The sequence below is a fragment of the Crocuta crocuta genome, unplaced genomic scaffold, assembly GCF_008692635.1.
Source record: "Crocuta crocuta isolate KB4526 unplaced genomic scaffold, BGI_CrCroc_1.0 scaffold469, whole genome shotgun sequence".
Taxonomy (NCBI): Eukaryota; Metazoa; Chordata; class Mammalia; order Carnivora; family Hyaenidae; genus Crocuta; species Crocuta crocuta.
This window is the reverse complement of record NW_027531907.1, coordinates 710773-728324: the sequence shown is the minus strand read 5'-3', so window position 1 is coordinate 728324 and position 17552 is coordinate 710773. Positions and strand designations below refer to the sequence as shown.

The window sequence follows — 17552 nt, the reverse complement described above, 5'->3', positions numbered from 1 at the left end:
GGGAGTTGCTTCTTTTCCTTTTCTTTTTTTTTGGATCAGACTTTTTTTTTTTTAATTCAGGTTTATTTTAACAAACAAATCAAAGCACACCTTGTTAAAGGTCCAAACACTCCCCACTTCAAGCACCTGTAGGAAAGAGCAGCCAAAACACAATAGGAAAGTGCACACTGAATACACCAGAAACACTTCTGAAGCACCTGGCCCTGGACAGTGTATGAACTCTTAACATAGCATTACTCTCAGAAGCAGTAAATATAACAAGTCTTCATAATATGCAAAAGACAGAAACTTAGCCAAAATGACAAGACAGAAGAATTCTCCCCAAAAGGAAGAAATCACAGCCAGGGATTTACTCAAAACAGATATAAGCAAGATATCTGAACAAGAATTTAGAACAACAGTCATAAGAATACTAGCTGGGTAGTAGAAATCAGAGAAACCCTTGCTGCAGAAATCAAAGACCAAAAAAACTAATTAGGCTGAAATAAAAATGTTATAACTAAGATGCAAAATCAACTGGATACAGTCACAATAGGGACTGAAGAAGCAGAGTAGAGAGTAGATGACACAGAAGATAAAAATTAAAGGGGCACCTGGGTGGTTCAGTCAGGTAACCATCCAACTTTTGATTTCAGCTCAGGTCATAATCTCGCAGTTTGTGAGTTTGAGCCCTGACATTGTGGAGCCTGTTTGTGATTTTCCATCTCCCTCTCTCTTCCCTTCTCTGCTCATGCTCTCTCTTGTTCTCTCTAAAAAGTAAATGAACATTTAAAAAATGAATGAATGGATGAAAGAATGAGTAAATAGATGAGAAAATTATGAAAATAATGAAGCTGAAAAGAAAAAAGAAGAAAACTATCAGATCATGAAGGTAGATTTAGGGAACTCAATGACACCATAAAGTGCAATAATATCGGTATCTTAGGAGTTCCAGAAGAAAAAGAGCAGAAAAAAGGGGCAGAAGGTTTATTTGAACAAATTATAGCTGAGAACTTCCCTAACCTGGGAAAGGAAACAGGCATTCAAGTCCAAGAGGTCCAAAGAACTCCTCTCAAAATCAACAAAAACAGATGAACATCAAGACACATCATAGTGAAACTTGCAAATACAAAGATAAGGGGTGCCTGAGTGGCTCAGTTAGTTAAGCATCAGATTTCGGCTCAGGTCATGATCTTGTGGTTCATGAGTTAGAGTCCCACATCAGGCTCTGTGCTAACAACTCAGAGCCTGAAGCCTGCTTCATATTCTATGTCTCCCTCTCTTTCTACCCTTCCCTCACTCATGCTCTGTCTCTCTCTCACACACACACAAATAAATAAACATTAAAAAACAAAGATAAAGACAGAATTCTGAAAGATGCTAGGGACAAAAGTCCTTAACCTATAAGGGTAGACACATAAGGTTAGCAGCAGACCTGTCCACAGAACTTCACAGGCCAGAGGAGTACCATGATATATCCAATGTGCTAAATGGGAAAAATATGCACCCAGGAATTCTTTATCTAGCAAGGCTGTCATTCAGAACAGGAGAGATAAAGAGTTGCCAAGATAAGCAAAAAAAGTGCTCAAGAATACTAAATCAGCCCTGCAAGAAATATTAAAGGGGACCCTTCTAAAGGGAGAGACCAAAAACAACAAACACTAGAAAAAAACAGTCTACAGAAACAGTGACTTTACAGGTAATACAATAGCACTATATTCATATTTATCAATAATTACTCTGAATGTAAATGGACTAATAAAAATAATAATAATAATAAAATAATGCTCTAATAAAAAGATAATGGGCATCAGAATGGATTTTTAAAAAGACCCCTCAATGTGCTTCTTACAAGAGACATATTTTAGCCCCAAAGAAACTTCCAGATAGAAAGTGAGGGGAGGGAGAACCGTTAATCATCCTAATGGACATCAAAGGAAAGCTGGAGCAGCCATACTTATATCAGACAAACTAGATTTTAAAACAAAGAATGTGGGGGCGCCTGGGTGGCTCAGTCGGTAAAGCGACGGACTACCGCTCAGGCATGATCTCACATTCGTGGGTTTGGGCTCTGTGCTGACAGCTAGCTCTGAGCCTGGAGCTTATTTCAGATTCTGTATCTCCCTCTCTCTCTGAGCCTCCCATGTTCATGCTCTCTCTCTCTCTCAGAAATAAATAAAACATAAAAAAAATTTTAAAACAAAGAATGTCATGAGAAATGAAGGGTACTCTATCATAATATAGCAGTTTATCGAAAAAGATTTAACAATAATAAATATTTATGCCAACTTGAAATAACCCAAATATATAAATCAAATATTCACAAACATTATTGATAATATAATAATAGTAGGGGACTTTAACACTCTATTTACAGCAATGGACAGATCATCTAAGCAAAAGATCAAAAAGGAAACAATGGCTTTAAATAACATACTGAAGCAGATGAACTTAACAGATACATATAGAGCACTTTATCCTAAAGCAGCAGAATATACATTCTTTTTGAACAGATATACTACAGATATACTAGCCACTATAAGAGAATATTATGAAAAATAATATATGCCAACAGATTGGATAACTTGGAAGAAATGGATAAACTGTGAGACACATATAAACTGCCAAACTAAAACAGGAAGAAATAGAAAATTTGAACAGACTGATAACCAGTAAAGAAACTGAATCAGTAATCAAAAAACTCTCAACAAACAAAAGTCCCGGACCAGAAAGCTTCATAGGCAAACTCTACCAAATATTTAAAGGAGAGTTAATACCAATTGTTCTCAAACTACCCCCCCACCCATCTCCCCCCAAAAAGGAAGGAAAACTTCCAAACTCATTCCATGAGGCCAGCATTATTCTAATATCAAAACCAAATAAAGACTCCACAGAAAAAGAGGCCAACATCCTGGATGAACACAGATGAAAAAAATCCCCAACAAAATGCTAGCAAATCAAATCCAACAATACATTAAAAGAATCCTTCAACATGATCAAGTGGGATTTATTCCTGGGCTGCAAAGGTGGTTCAATACTTGCAAATCAATCAATGTGATACACCACATTAATAAAAGAAAGGATAAGAACCATATGATTCAGAAGATGAAGAAAAGGTATTTGACAAAGCACAGCATCCATTCATAAGACAAACTCTCAACAAAGCAGGTTTAGAGGGAACACACCTCAACATAATAAAGGCCATCTTATGAAAAACTGACAGCTAATATCATCCTTAATGGGGAAAAATGGAGAGCTTTTCCTCTACAGTCAGGAATAAGATGGGGATGTCCACTCTCACCACTGTTATTTAACATAGTACTGGAAGTCCTAGCCACAGCAATAAGAGAAAGAAAAATAAGAGATCCAAAATATCAAGGAAGAAGAAAAACTTGCACTAATTTGAAGATGACATGATACTCTATATAGAAAACCTGAAAGACTGCACCAAGAAACTACTAGTAATGATACACAAATTCAGTAAAGTTGTGGAATACAAAATCAACATACAGAAATCTGTTGCATTTCTACACAGCGTAATGAAGTAGCGGAAAGAGAATTGAAGGAACAATCACATTTACAAACTGCACCAAAACCAGAAGATACCTAGGCATAAACCTAATGAAAGAGGTTACAGACCTGTATTCTGAAAACTATAAAACACTGATGAAAGAAATTAAAGATGACAAAAAGATGGATTGGAAGAAATATTGTTAAAATGTCTATACTACCCAAAGCAATCTACACATTTAATGCAATCTCTAGCATTTTTTCACAGAGCTGGAAAAAACAATCCTAAAACTTGAATGGAACCACAAAAGACCCCAAATAGCTAAAGCAATCTTGAAAAGAAAAAGCAAAGTGAGAGGTATCACAATTCCAGATTTCAAGTTATATTATAAAGCTGTAATATAATCGAAACAGTATGGTACTGGCAGTAAGATAAACATATAGATCAAGAGAACAGAATAGAAAACCCAGAAACAAACCCACAAATATATGGTCAATTAATCTTAAAGCATGAAGGAATGTCTACTGAGAAAAAGACAGTCTTGTCAACAAATGACGATGGGAAAACTGGACACTTCATGCAAAAGAATGAAACTAGACCATTTTCTTACAGCATACACAAAAATAAATTCAAAATGTATCCTGAAACCATAAAAATCCTAGTAGAGAACATAAAAATCTGAGAAGAGAATCTCAGATAGAAGCATCTTTTTTGACATGAGCCAGAGTAATTTCTTTCTAGACATGTCTTCTGTGGAAAGGGAAGGAAAAGCAAAAATAAACTATTGGGACTACATCAAAATAAAGTTTCCACACAGCAAAGGAAGCAATCAACAAAACTAAAAGGCAATCTATGGAATGGGAAAAAAAAATTGCAAGTGACAAATCTGATAACAGGTTATCCAAAATATATAAAGAACTTGTAAAACTCTGGGTACCTGGCTGGCTCAGCCAGATCAAGTGACTCTCGATTTTGGGATTTTTGGGTTTGAGCCCCATATTGGGTGTAGAGACTACTTAAAAATAATATCTTAAAAAAAAGTACTTATAAAACTCAACACCAAAAAAGAAAACAATCCAATTTAAAAATGGATGGAAGACATAAAGAGATATTTCTCCAAAGACGTAGAGATTGCCAACATATACATGAAGAGATGTTCATCATCATTTACCATCAGGGAAATGCAAATCAAAGCTATAAGGAGATATCACCTTACACCTGTCAGAATGGCTAAAATCAACAACACAAGAAACAACAGGTTTTGGTGAGGATGTGGAGAAAAAGGAACACTTGTGCACTACTGGTGACAATGCAAACAAGTGCACCTACTGTAGAAAACAGTATGAAGGTTCCTCAAAAAGTTAGAACTACTCTGTGATCCAGCAATCACACTACCAGGTATTTGCCCAAAGAATACAAAAACACTAATTCAAAGGGGTACATGCTCCACTATGTTTATAGCAGCACTGTGTACAATAGCCAATATATGGAAGAACCCCAGTGTCCATCAGATACAGAATGGATGAATGGATAGATAAATGGATGAATGGATACAGAAGATGGATACAGAAGATGAATGGATACACACACACACACAATGGAGTATTCAGCCATAATTACAACAATAATCAATTTCTTTACTAGGGTTAGATACACATGCAAATTTGTCAAAACTCATCAAATTGTACCCTTAAGATTTGTGCAGCTTACTCATTGTAATTATACTCTAATATTTTTTTTAAAAGAAATAGTTTATAAGCAAATCTTTAAATTTCTAGGTTAGCCCACCACCATTATGGTGACCATAATGCAAAAACTGCTATGGTAGTTTCTCAGTTTCTTCAGGAAATGACATTCTGTGTTTCAAAGGGAAAATGAACTCTCCTTCCTCATCATACTCCCTCCAGAAAGTTCAATGCAATAGTTGTATTCCATTTTCTTATTCTGACCATCTATCAAGTATTTATTAGAATCGTCATATACATAGTCCTTAGTGAATACAAAGACTTAAAAAGACTCCCAAGGCCTGGTTTCTGCCCTTGAAGAGCATCTACTTCCTCCCTGATGTAACTGCAGAGCTTTCTTTCCCAGTTTTTTCTTCATGGAGATGGAGGCTGTCCCTGACCCACCCTGAGGGCAGAGAAGCCAAGGTGACTGATTCTTGCTTTCATGACAGGTAGATGTCAGATATTTATAGCTGTACTAGTGTGCTCTGTTTATGTGAACAGAACAATCTACGATAATGAGCTCTCAGTCATGACTATTAGAATGGAACTTTAGCAGAGAAAAGCCAAAACTGTGGAAAACAAATTGTGGGAATAATATATGTTTATATTTCCTCTACATTTAAACATGAGCATGCCTCTCAAGCATTGCTGGTGAGAATGGAAATAGATATGCTATTCCTGGAAATCATTTTGGCAATATATATATGAATGTATATATACCTACATGCATATATATATATATAGTTTATAAAAACATCACTTTTAGGGGCACCTGGGTGGCTCAGTTAGTTAAGTGACCAACTCTTGATTTTGGCTCAGGTCATGATCTCATACATCACCCAGTGCTCATCACAACAAGTGCACTCCTTAATCCCCATCACCTATTTAATGCGAAAAGTGGTCTTTTCTAGTCCCTCATGGTTAAGGTTAAAAAACTTTTTTTAATGTTTACTTATTTATTTTGAGAGATCACACATATGTGAGAGCAGGATAAGGGCAGAGAGGGGGAGACAAAGAATCTCAAGCAGGCTTTGTGCTGTTAGCATGGAGCCCGATGCCGGGCTCAATCCCATGAGCTGTGAGATCATGGCCTAAGGCAAAATCAAGAGTAAGATGGTCAACTGACTGAGCCATCCAGGCACCCTCCCAAAAATTTTTTTAAGTTGATTTATTTATTTTGAGAGAGAAAGGGAGAGAGAAAGAATCCCAAGCAGACTCTGTAGTTAGCCTGAAGCCCCACACAGGGCTTGAACTCATGAACCATGAGATCATGACCTGAGCTGAATCAAGAGTTGGATGCTTAACCAACTAAGCCACCCACACACCCCCAAAATTTTTTAAAAGGACTGTTTCTTCATTATGGACTTAATTAAAAGACTGAAGATATAATTAACATTTTATACTATACAAATATTTTTGAAGAAAAAATACACTGTTCAATAGCAATCCAATAAGACCAAGGGGTCATACATTGTATGAAAATGAGAATAAATTCTTATTTGCCTTAATGTCTTTGGATATTATCCACACTTATAATAACCCAGTATCAGATTACAAAGTAAATTTCACAGATAAGAAAAGCCTTATCTGTAGGTGAATTTGTCTATCTTCCCTCTTATCCTCCCTACAGGGACTAGAGTAAAATAGATGCACTTTATAATGAGCATGAGTTGGGTTAAAATCCTGACACCAGAAGTCCCATATCAGGTGCATGCCTCAAATTCCTCTTCTGTATCATGCCTCAGGAGATCCATGCCCCTCCCACACTGAACCTAGGTTGCCCCTGAGTAAGCCAATAAAATGTAGTGGAAGTGGCACTATAAAACTTTCAGGCTACAAATATGCATGCAGCTTCCACCATTGTCCTTGGAAGGTTTGGTCTAAGGGAAGCTACCCAGCATGTAAGGGGTCTGACTTATCCCTGAGACCACCATGCAGTAAGGAAGCCCAAGGTAGCCACATATGAAGAGACTATATGGAGAGATGGAGGAAGGAAGGTAAGGAGGAAGGCAGAAAAGGAGAGAGAAAAGACATAAAGAAGAGAGGGGGACTCAGCAAGCTGACAGATACATAGGTCTGGGACACCATGTGTCTTCTATTAGCCTCCTTTATCTTCTCTTTTTATGGAAACAGTATCAGTTAAACCAGGTACAGGCTGCAGAGCTATTATTCTCACCATGTTCCTTATTGACGATGATCTCTCCTCAGGACTGGACAGAGATCAGATAGGCGTAGATGTTCAGATGTAGCAGTGACTCTGGCTTCAGTTACTTAGTAGAAGCCATAGGCAAATAAAAGTCAGCTTTAAGTACCTTGAAGAAAGCTCTGAAATCTTTTCACAAAATATAAGGTTCAGTTTTACCTTCTTCACTCAAGTTATATATGACCAAATACATAGCATTACTGAGTATCTACCATATGCCTTCCAAGTGGACAGGAGCTATGCCCTGCCTTGATGAGCTGAGATCCAAGGGAATAGACAAGTACACAGGCCATCATCCCCTGGGTTTCAGGGGCAGAAGAGGGTTGAGGACTAGTGCCAAGGAAATGCATGGGAGAGGAAACTGATCCCATCTGTCAGGGTCTGGAGACCCTTCACAGAAGCAGCAGAAACTAACCACAGACCAAAGGGGGCTCCAGGGATGAAGACAACGTGTGTCTTCCTTGTCTGTGGATATGGAGGCATATGTGCTTAAGTGTGTGCCTGGAGATGGCAGGAGAAGCAAGGAGAAAGAACACATACATCCCACAGCCAGGGAATGCACACACTTCAGAAACAATGTACAGAAGGCTTGGGACAGCAGGTGGAATCCCAGGTTCCACTCCCACAACACAACTCAATCACCTTCCCAGTGTCTTAACAGTGACTACACTTCTAGACTGTACTCCTCAGAAAGGAGAATATGAAACCTGAATTTTTCTTTATTATGGTAAAATAAATGTAACATAAAAGTTACCATTTTAAACACTTTTAAGTGTACAATTCTATGATATCAAGTACATTCACACAGCTATACAACCATTACCACCCCTGATCTCCAGAACTTTTTCATCTTCTCAAACAGAAACACCATACCCATTAAACATTAACTCTACATTCCCTGCTTTTAACAGTTCTTACAACCACCATCCTACTTTCTGTCTGTGAATTTGACTAAGTACCTCACACTGTTCATCCTTTTTTTTTTTTTTTTTAATTTTTTTTTTTTTTTTTAGGAGAGAGAGAGACAGCGTGAGCAGGGGAGGGTCAGAGAGAGAGGGAGTCACAGACTGAAACAGGCTCCAGGCTCTGAGCCGGCAGTCAGCACAGAGCCCGACGCGGGGCCCGAACCCACGAACCGCGAGATCATGACCTAAGCGAAAGTCGGACGCTTAACCGACTAAGCCACCCAGGCGCCCCTGTTCATCCTTTTTTAACTGGCTTATTTCACTTAGCATACTGTCCTTAAGGTTCATCCATGTTGTAGCATGTGTTAGAATTACCATCATAAAAAGGCTAAATAATATTCCCTTAAATGTAGATACCAGAATTTGCTTATCTGTTCACCTGTTGAACAGATATTTGTTTTGGATTTGGACTGTTTGCACCTTTTGTTTATGCTATGTCCTTTTGTTTTTGCTATGAACATAGGTGTACAAATATTTGTTCGAGACCCTGCTCTTGCTTCTTTTGGGCATATATCCAGAATTGGAATTGGTGGATCATATAGTAAGTCTGTATTTAATTTTTTGAAGACTTGCCAAACTGTTTTTCATAGCAGGTGCACCATTTTACATTCCCATCAAAAGTGCACAAGAGTTCCAATTTCTCCATATCGTCACTAATACCTGCTATTTTATGTTTTGTTTTTTGTTTGTTTGTTTGTTTTGTTTTATTTTTATAATGCCATCCTAATATATTGGTATAAGTGGTATCTCCTGGTTTTGAAGAAAGGGATTTAAAAAAAAAAAAAGATCTGCTGGTTCATTCTGGTCTAGGGCATTCTATATAAAGTAACTTACTATGCAATTTTCCAAAGCATCCAGCAGATTCAAGCACATGACTTTCCTGAGACTGTTTCCACAAAGCTTGTCCCAGGGCAGGATACCACCCTCATGCTATGATTCCCTAGCCATCATTGCCTAGATGTGCCAGAATTCTAAAGTTGTAACTGGCTTTCCACACATGCTTTTACACCCAGCAATTACCTTCCCCCACCCCCCATTTAAATCCTGCTTTAACTGGGCTCTAACACTAGACATACTGTAAATGATCTGTGGCTTCTTGTCCACTCTTACACTAGACATACTATAAATGATCTGTGGTCCCTCGTGCCCCCTGCCTTCTTCCCACACAGAGTCCTTCAAAGGTGCCCCAAGAGTAAGGTAGTCCACCACGAGCTTGTCTTGTGGAAAGTGCTGCTGGACTATCTGGGGACTCTATTTATTGGGAAGGTCCTTTCAAGAGTGAGTGACTGCCTGAAACAGAGGAAGCCCCAAAATCCTCAGTAGAATGGCTGTGACCAGAACTTGCCTCTCCTGAAGCTAAAACTCAAAAGAAATGCTCTCATGTGGCACTTTGTTTAAAGTTGAAACTGCCCATTTCTTCACTGGATTATTTGTTTCCCAGGTGTTGACTTTGGTAATCTTTACTTTGTAAATTCTTTACAGATTTTGGATAGACACTCTCCAAAGAAGACAACAGATGACCAAGAGACACATGAAAAGATGCTTAACATTGCTCATCATCAGAGAAATACAAATTAAAACCACAATGAGATACCACTTCACACCAGTCAGGGTGGCTAAAATTAACAACTCAAGAAACAACAGATGTTGGCAAGGATGTGGAAAAATGGGAGCCCTTTTGCACTGTTGGTGGGAATGCAAACTGGTGCAGCTGCTTTGGAAAACAGTGTGAAGATTCCTCAAAAAATTAAAAATAGAATTACCCAACTACCCAGCAATAGCACTACTAGGAATTTATCCAAAGGATATAGGAGAGCTGATCCATAGGGGCACATGTACCCCAATGTTTACAGCAGCACTATTAACAATAGCCAAATTATGGAAACAGCCCAATGTCCATCAGCTGATGAATGAATAAAGAAGATGTGGTTTATACATTCAATGGAATACTACTTGGCAATGAGAAAGAACGAAATCTTGCCATTGCAACAATGTGGATGGAACTGTAGGGTATTATGCTAAGTGAAATAAATCAGTCAGAGAAAGACAGATATCAAATGTTTTCACTCATGCAAAGGTTGAGAAACTTAACAGAAGACCAAGTGGGAAGGAAGAGGAAAAAATAGTTTCAAACAGAGAGGGAGACAAACCATAAGAGACTCTTAAATACGAAGAACAAACTGATGGTGTATGGGGTGGGGGAAAAGGGGGAAATGGGTGATGGACAATGAGGAGGGCACTTGTTGGGATGAACACAGGGTGTTGTATGTAGCAATGAATCATGGGAATCTACTCCCAAAGCCAAGAGCCTAGTGTATACACTGTATGTTAGCTAACTTGACAGTAAATAATATTTGAAAAAATAAGAAAGTTGAAACTTTCAGTTAGACAGTTTTTTACAGTGTAAGAAACTGACTAGTCTCCCTTAATATAAGAACTTGACTTCTTAGTTCTTAGCTACCTCCTCATTCCTCCTATCTCATCCATTTCAGTCATTTCATAATGGTCAACTCTGCTGCTTGTTAGCAGAGGTGGGAAAAGATTTTAGGCAGAGTAGATTCTGAAACTGCATATCCTCAATACTTACAGCAGTACCTGGCACATAAGAGTTTTAAGAATATCTATTGAACAAATCAAAACTATATTTATCAAAACAAGACTATAGGTCTGCCTTCCATCACTGTAACCAACCCAGCTAACTTGAATCTGTAGCAATGGGTTGTAAGTGGGAAAGTATGAAATTAGTAAATATAACATTTTTACTTTCATATTTATTTAAAGGCACAGTACATAGTTATAAATAACAGCATTGATTATGGATGGGGTTTTTTTCTGGTTGATTTGGGTTTTTTAAATTTTCTTACTGATATCCTCAAACACATAAGCTAAAATAACACATTTTAATTTTACTCAATAAGTGTTTTTTATGAACTAAAGCCTGTATTCAGGTTTCCTTAAATTTTACTTAATATCATAATGTGTCCTTAGACTCCTCCTGTCTGTGATAGTCTCTCAGACTTTACAACTTGGCAGTGGACTGGTCAGGTATTGCGGGCTGTTCCTCAATTACTGTTTGTGAGATGTTTTTCTCACTGTGAGACTGGGGTCGTAGGTTTTTGGGAGGACATGGAGGCCCTTCTCATATATCTTATCAATGGGCACATGTTATGTTTGAGTTACAGCAAACATTTCACAAATCCGTGAAACCTGTCAAATGGATGGATAGGTGCTTCCAGAAAAATATGCCACTGCCAGATGTGTCTTAGAGACATGTCTGCATCCCAAGGAAATCATACTTGGTTTTATTTAGATTTTATATAAAGTACTTTCACTTCTAAGTTAAATTCCTGAAACAAATATCCATGATTTTATACTTTCACTTGAGACTGCAGGCCTCTCTTTCTGAAGGGACTCTTGGCTCTTCACCCAGGACACTGAGAGTTTCACCTGTGTTCTGGAATCAGCACTATTAAATAAATTTACTTACTCTCAAACCCTTGACCTGGTGATCTCATTTTCCTAAGAATTCTTAATACTAGTCTTGTGAAACTAACAGCTAATAACCCACAAGATTCTCTGTCCTTCTGAGAGCAGCATTTCTTGTGTCTCAAAGCAGGCTACAGCTTGTATTCAACCGCCCCATGGTTCTCTTAACACAGAGATGCTGGCAGAGAACTAACTGTAATACCTCTCTCACTTTTCACATTACTAAAGAGTGGGGTTCGGTGGCTTATCCACCAGGGGAATACTCAGTTGACCCTTTTTTTGTTTTTTTTTTTGTTTGTTTGTTTTGCTTTTTCAAAAAACATCTTCCTTCTGCTTTCTTCACACTGAATATCACGTATAGTCAGATGGCTTAAGTCTAAACCAGAGTAACTCAATCAAAGAAACCAGAATCAAAAGTTACAGAAAAGTACAGACCTTTTGCTTGACCCTGCGAGTGAAAGCCTTCTTGGCCCACTTGTCCCCCACTCCCCACCGCCGGGACTGCCCAGTGCACAGTTCTTTCTTCTACATTGGCGCGGCCCCTGCAGGGGGCTAGGGAAGGCAAATCAACGGGTCTCGCTCTCCCAAGTGCACCCTAGGCCGGGGCCACAGCCTAGTTGAGAGCTTGCTCCTTCTGGGCAAGCACTGTTCTCCGACCATTTCGGGATACTATAAACCGGAAGGTTTCGCTAGCAGAGGTTGGGTGCAGGTGAAAGGGACGCCTAGGCTCCAACCGGAGGGCAGGTTGGTAAGCTGCGCGGCTGCAGAGGGAGTGGGAGGGTCTGGGAAGGAAGAAAGAAGTCAGCTGGTGAAACCCTGTAAAATTGAACAAGGCCTCTCCAGACGCTAGGAAAAGAGGAAAAGGGTTGGGGAGACACAATTACCATGGCTCAGGCCGCATCTGGTGATTCTCGGGCAGCGTCTGGAACTGCGGGAAGACAAGACGCGGCAGAGGCTCTTACGCTTTTGGGGCGCAGGGCCGAAGCAGTGCTTGCGCTTCAGGTGGGCGAGGAGGCTCCCACCCGCACAGCCAGCCCTCCGAGGTGCTCCGCCTTGTCCCTAGGCCTGGTCCAAGCAGCGACCCATACACCCCCCAACTAGCGGCCGCTCCCCAGCTCATCGCCCAGCAGCTGCTTCCTCACCCCGCCCCCCACCCCCTTATCCAGAGCGCAGCCCCTGCGGCCAGCCCTACCTCTTCGCTTGGCGCGCACGATGCCCTTTTTTTGCAGCACGAACGTGGACCCATTCACCAGGCTCGACACTACGGCCACGCCCAAGCCGAGCGACACNNCCCTCCGCCCGCGCCCGCCCTCCGCGCCTGCGCCTGCGCGCCGAGCGCGCTGGGGCTTTTGGGGGTGGACCCGGGGATCTGCGGGGCCTGGACCAAGTGGAGGGTTGGGTTGGGACCGGGTGTGGGTGTGGGGAGGATTCCGAGTTCCGCGTAGGCGGGAAAGGGGAGGAGTAGAACTTGGGCTCCGTGGAGAGGATGCAGTGGGAGACCCTGGGGCTCGTCCAGTGGGGTTGGAGCCCGGTTCCGCGAAGGCGGGAGTTGGGGTGGAGAGGAGGGGAGCGACAATGAGGAAGGAGTAGGGAGTGGGGAGTAGTAAGAGGGGGCGGTGTTGAAGAAAGGAATAAGGTGGTAGATGGGTGGGTGGAGGTAGGGTGCCCAGATTTGGCAAATGAAAATACCGGAAGCCCACTTAAGTTTTTGAGATAATTTTTTTTTTTAGTTTCCCAACTATTATTTGGGACCAGAAGGGGGTCCGCAGGACACAGCCTTTGCTGAGATCACGATCCCCTCCAAAGCTTCTAGTAGGAGGCCATCAGGAAATCTCAAGTGGGGCCTGAAACCTGAACGACTCAGCCGTAGACGCTCAAATGGGACCACTGAATCGGGTGAGGTCAAGCTGCCTCCACAGTGGAGCAGGAGTCTGTAACCATACCGTCTAATTTCCTAATTTATTTTTTAAATATTTTATTGTCAAGTTGGTTTCCATATAACACCCAGGGCTTATCCTCACAAGTGCCCTCCTCCATGCCCATCACCCCTTCCTTTGCCTCCCCCCCCCATCTCCATCAGTCCTCAGTTCTCAGCATTCAGGAGTCTCTCATGGTTTTCCTCCCTCCCTTTCCCCCACCATTTCCCCTCCCCCCGCTTCTTCTCTCCCATTGTTCTGCCATTAAGTTCCTCTTAATCCTCCTATACGTGCAAACATATGGTGGCTGTCCTTCTCTGCCTGACTTATTTCACTCAGCATAACACCCTCAAGTTCCATCCATGTTTCTACACATGGCCAGATTTCGTTCTTTCTCATTGCCATGTAGTATTCCATTGTATAAATAAACCATATCTTCTTGATCCATTCGTCTGTTGATGGACATTTAGGCTCTTTCCATGTTTTGGCTATTGTTGAGAGTGCTTGTATGAACATTAGGGTACATGTGCCCCTATGCATCAGCACTCCTGTATCCCTTGGGTAAGTTCCTAGCAGTGCTATTGCTGCGTCATAGGGGAGTTTTATTGTTAATTTTTTGAGGCACCTCCACACTGTCCTGCAGAGGGGCAGGGAAATACAAATCAAAATCACACTGAGATAGCTCCTAATTTACTTTCAATAAAATATATTAAAATTATGGAAAGCATGAAAAATAGGAAATAGTTATTTTCAAATTCCATAATCCCACACTATAGCCTAGTTATTATTTAGGTAATTTCCCTTAGTATACATACTTTTATATATTTTCAATTACAATATACAAAATATCCTTTTATTTAAAATTAAAATAAGTTTTCTTGTTGCTACATAATTATTATTTTAATGGCAGTATAATTTCCCTTAAAGTTAATTAGCATACTTTGTCCAACTATTTAGCAGTTGTTGGTTGTATGGTTGTTTTGGATACCAGTTTTTTTCTATTATGAATGATGCTGTAGGAAGCATCTTCAGGGCGTCTGGGTGGCTCAGTTGGATAAGCAGCCAACTTTGGCTCAGGTCATGATCTGTCAGTTCGTGAGTTCAAGCCCCACATCGGGCTCTGTGCTGACAGCTCAGAGCCTGGAGCTTGCTTCCGATTCTGTGTCTCCTCACTCTGCACCTTCCCTGCTCACATTCTGTCTCTCTGTCTCTCAAAAATAAATAAACATTAAAAAAATCTTTTTAAAAATCTTCATAAATTTTGAAAATACTAGGTTAAAGAGTATAAAACCTATGCAGACAGCATTATTAGTTTGTTGAGCAATATGAAATAATATACTATTCTGTAGGAAAACTTTAATGCTGAATGAATCCAGCCCATTGTTTATTCTTTTGTATTGTGGTACCATATTGTTGACCCTTGAACATGTGTTTAAACTTCTTGGGTCCACTCACACTTGGATTTTTTTTACAATATAGTACTGTAAATGTATTTTTGGTTCTTTATGATTTTGATATTTTTTTTCTGTAGCTTACTTTATTGTAAGACTACAGTATGTAGTACATATGTAAAATATGTGTTAATCTACTCTGTGTTATTGGTAAAGCTTCTGGTCAACAGTAGGTTATTAGCAGTAGTTAAGTTTTTAGGGAATCAAAAGGTATATGTGCATTTTTCTGTGCAGGGAAGGGGTCAATACCCCTAAACCCCAGATTGTTCAAGGGTCAGTTGTATATAACATAAAACTTGCCATATTAGGGGCGCCTGGGTGGCTCAGTCAGTTAAGTGTCTGACTTCAGCTCAGGTCATGATCTCATCGTTCATGGGTTTGAGTCCCATGTTGGTCTCTGTGCTGACAGCTAGCTCAGAGCCTGGAGCTTGTCTTTGGATTCTGTATCTCCCTCTCTATCTCTGACCCTCCCTTGCTCGTGCTGTCTCTATCTCTCTCAAAAATAAATAAAACATTAAAAAAATTAAAAAAAAACAAAACTTGCCATTTTAACCATTTTTAAATGTACTGTGCATCAACATTATGTTGACAGTGTTGGGCAATCCTCACCACTATTTATTTCTAAAACTTTTCCATTATCTGAAACAGAAAACTCTGTAGCCATTAAGCAGTCGTCCCCAATTCTTCTTCCCCCTACTTCCAATCTTCCAAGCTACTTGCAGTCTCTATGAATTTGCCTATTTTATATATTTCATGTAAATGAAATTATACATTATTTGTCTTGGCTTATTTCACTTAGCTTGGTTTTCATTTGGTTTTAAGGTTCATCTATGTTGTAGCACGTGTCACACTTGATTCCTTTTTATAGCTGAGTAATATTCCATTGTATACAACATTTTATTTACCTGTTCATCTGTTGATGCACACTTAGGGTGTTTCTGGCCTTTTGGCTTTTGTGAGTAATGTTGCCATGACCACGGGCATGAAAGTATCTGTTTGAGTTTCTGACTTAAAATGTTTTGGATACAATGTACCTAAGAATGGAATTGCTGAGTCATATAGTAATTCTATATTTAGTTTTTTGAAGTACTGCCAAACTTTTTCAGTCTCTGCAACATTTTACATTCCCACCAGCAATACACAGGATTCCAATTTCTCTACATTCTCACCAATACTTGTCATTTTCCAGTTGTCTTTTCTTTAATAGCCATTCTAGTAGGTGTGAAGTGGTTGCTTATTCTTTTTAAATATACTTGTGAACATCAGTGGTATTTCCTGAAATAAGCGATAACTCCATTATAACTCTTAGAAGCAAGTGAAAGCAGCAGCAGCATTGCCAACATTATCATAATCATTTACTTGTCTAACAATGCCAGTATGTGTATGTAAATATATAAATATAAATGTAAATACATAAATATATATAAGTATATATACATATATATGTAAATACACACACACACACACCTTCAGTGCTTTTTTTTTTTTAATGTTTTATTTATTTCTAGGAGAGAGAGAGAGAGAGACAGCTTGAGCAGGGGAGGGTCGGAGAGAGAGGGAGTCACAGACTGAAACAGGCTCCAGGCTCTGAGCTGACAGTCAGCACAGAGCCCGACGTGGGGCTCGAACCCACGAACCGCGAGATCATGACCTAAGCGAAAGTCGGATACCCAACCGACTAAGCCACCCAGGCGCCCACACCTTCAGTGCTTTTGGCAAAAAGTCATGCTCATTAAACAAACAAACAAACCAACTTAGTGAATTCAGTAAATGCCAGAGAATATAAAGCCTCACCCCAAATTCCATCACGCTAAAGTAACTATTATTACCATTGAGAACTCCACTACAAACATTTTTCCAGATGAGTATATGGGTGGGTAAAACAATAGACATTATTAAATGGGAAAGCACCTACGGTATTTTAATTCAAAAGCTAAAACTGCGTATTACATGGATTTAACGTTTAAAAAACTGAAATAAAAATGGAGTGACTACTGAAGCTGAGGTAAATACTATTCCACCACAAGAGATACTAGTTCCTAAAAGATGCTTCTAAAATTAAAGTCAGTGAAAAACATTAAGAGGTGGGAGTAACTATGTTTCTCTTAACTCTTAACTTTTGGACAGTATCAGTTGACTCCTTGCAATGACAAATAAGGAAATCAGCTCACTTTCCAACTCCTTGCAACTTTTTTTTGTACTTTGCCAAGGCTTATAACATTTAGAGACTATTCTGTATTCATAATTCTATACTTACGTAATCTTAAGTATATATTTAACTGGATTCATTATTCACATCACCCTTGTACCAAAG

The 17552-nt window shown here is 39.6% G+C and overlaps 1 protein-coding gene across 1 annotated transcript in view; it reads right to left on the bottom strand.

Annotated features, from left to right (window-relative positions):
- NIPA1 (NIPA magnesium transporter 1) overlaps positions 1-13074 on the bottom strand; it is an 81808-nt gene extending 68734 nt beyond the window's left edge. Inside the window, exon 1 of the mRNA XM_077774613.1 lies at positions 13064-13074. The gene's annotated coding sequence lies outside the window, so the exon portion shown is untranslated. The remainder of the gene's footprint in view (positions 1-13063) is intronic.
- Positions 13075-17552: the final 4478 nt, after the last annotated feature.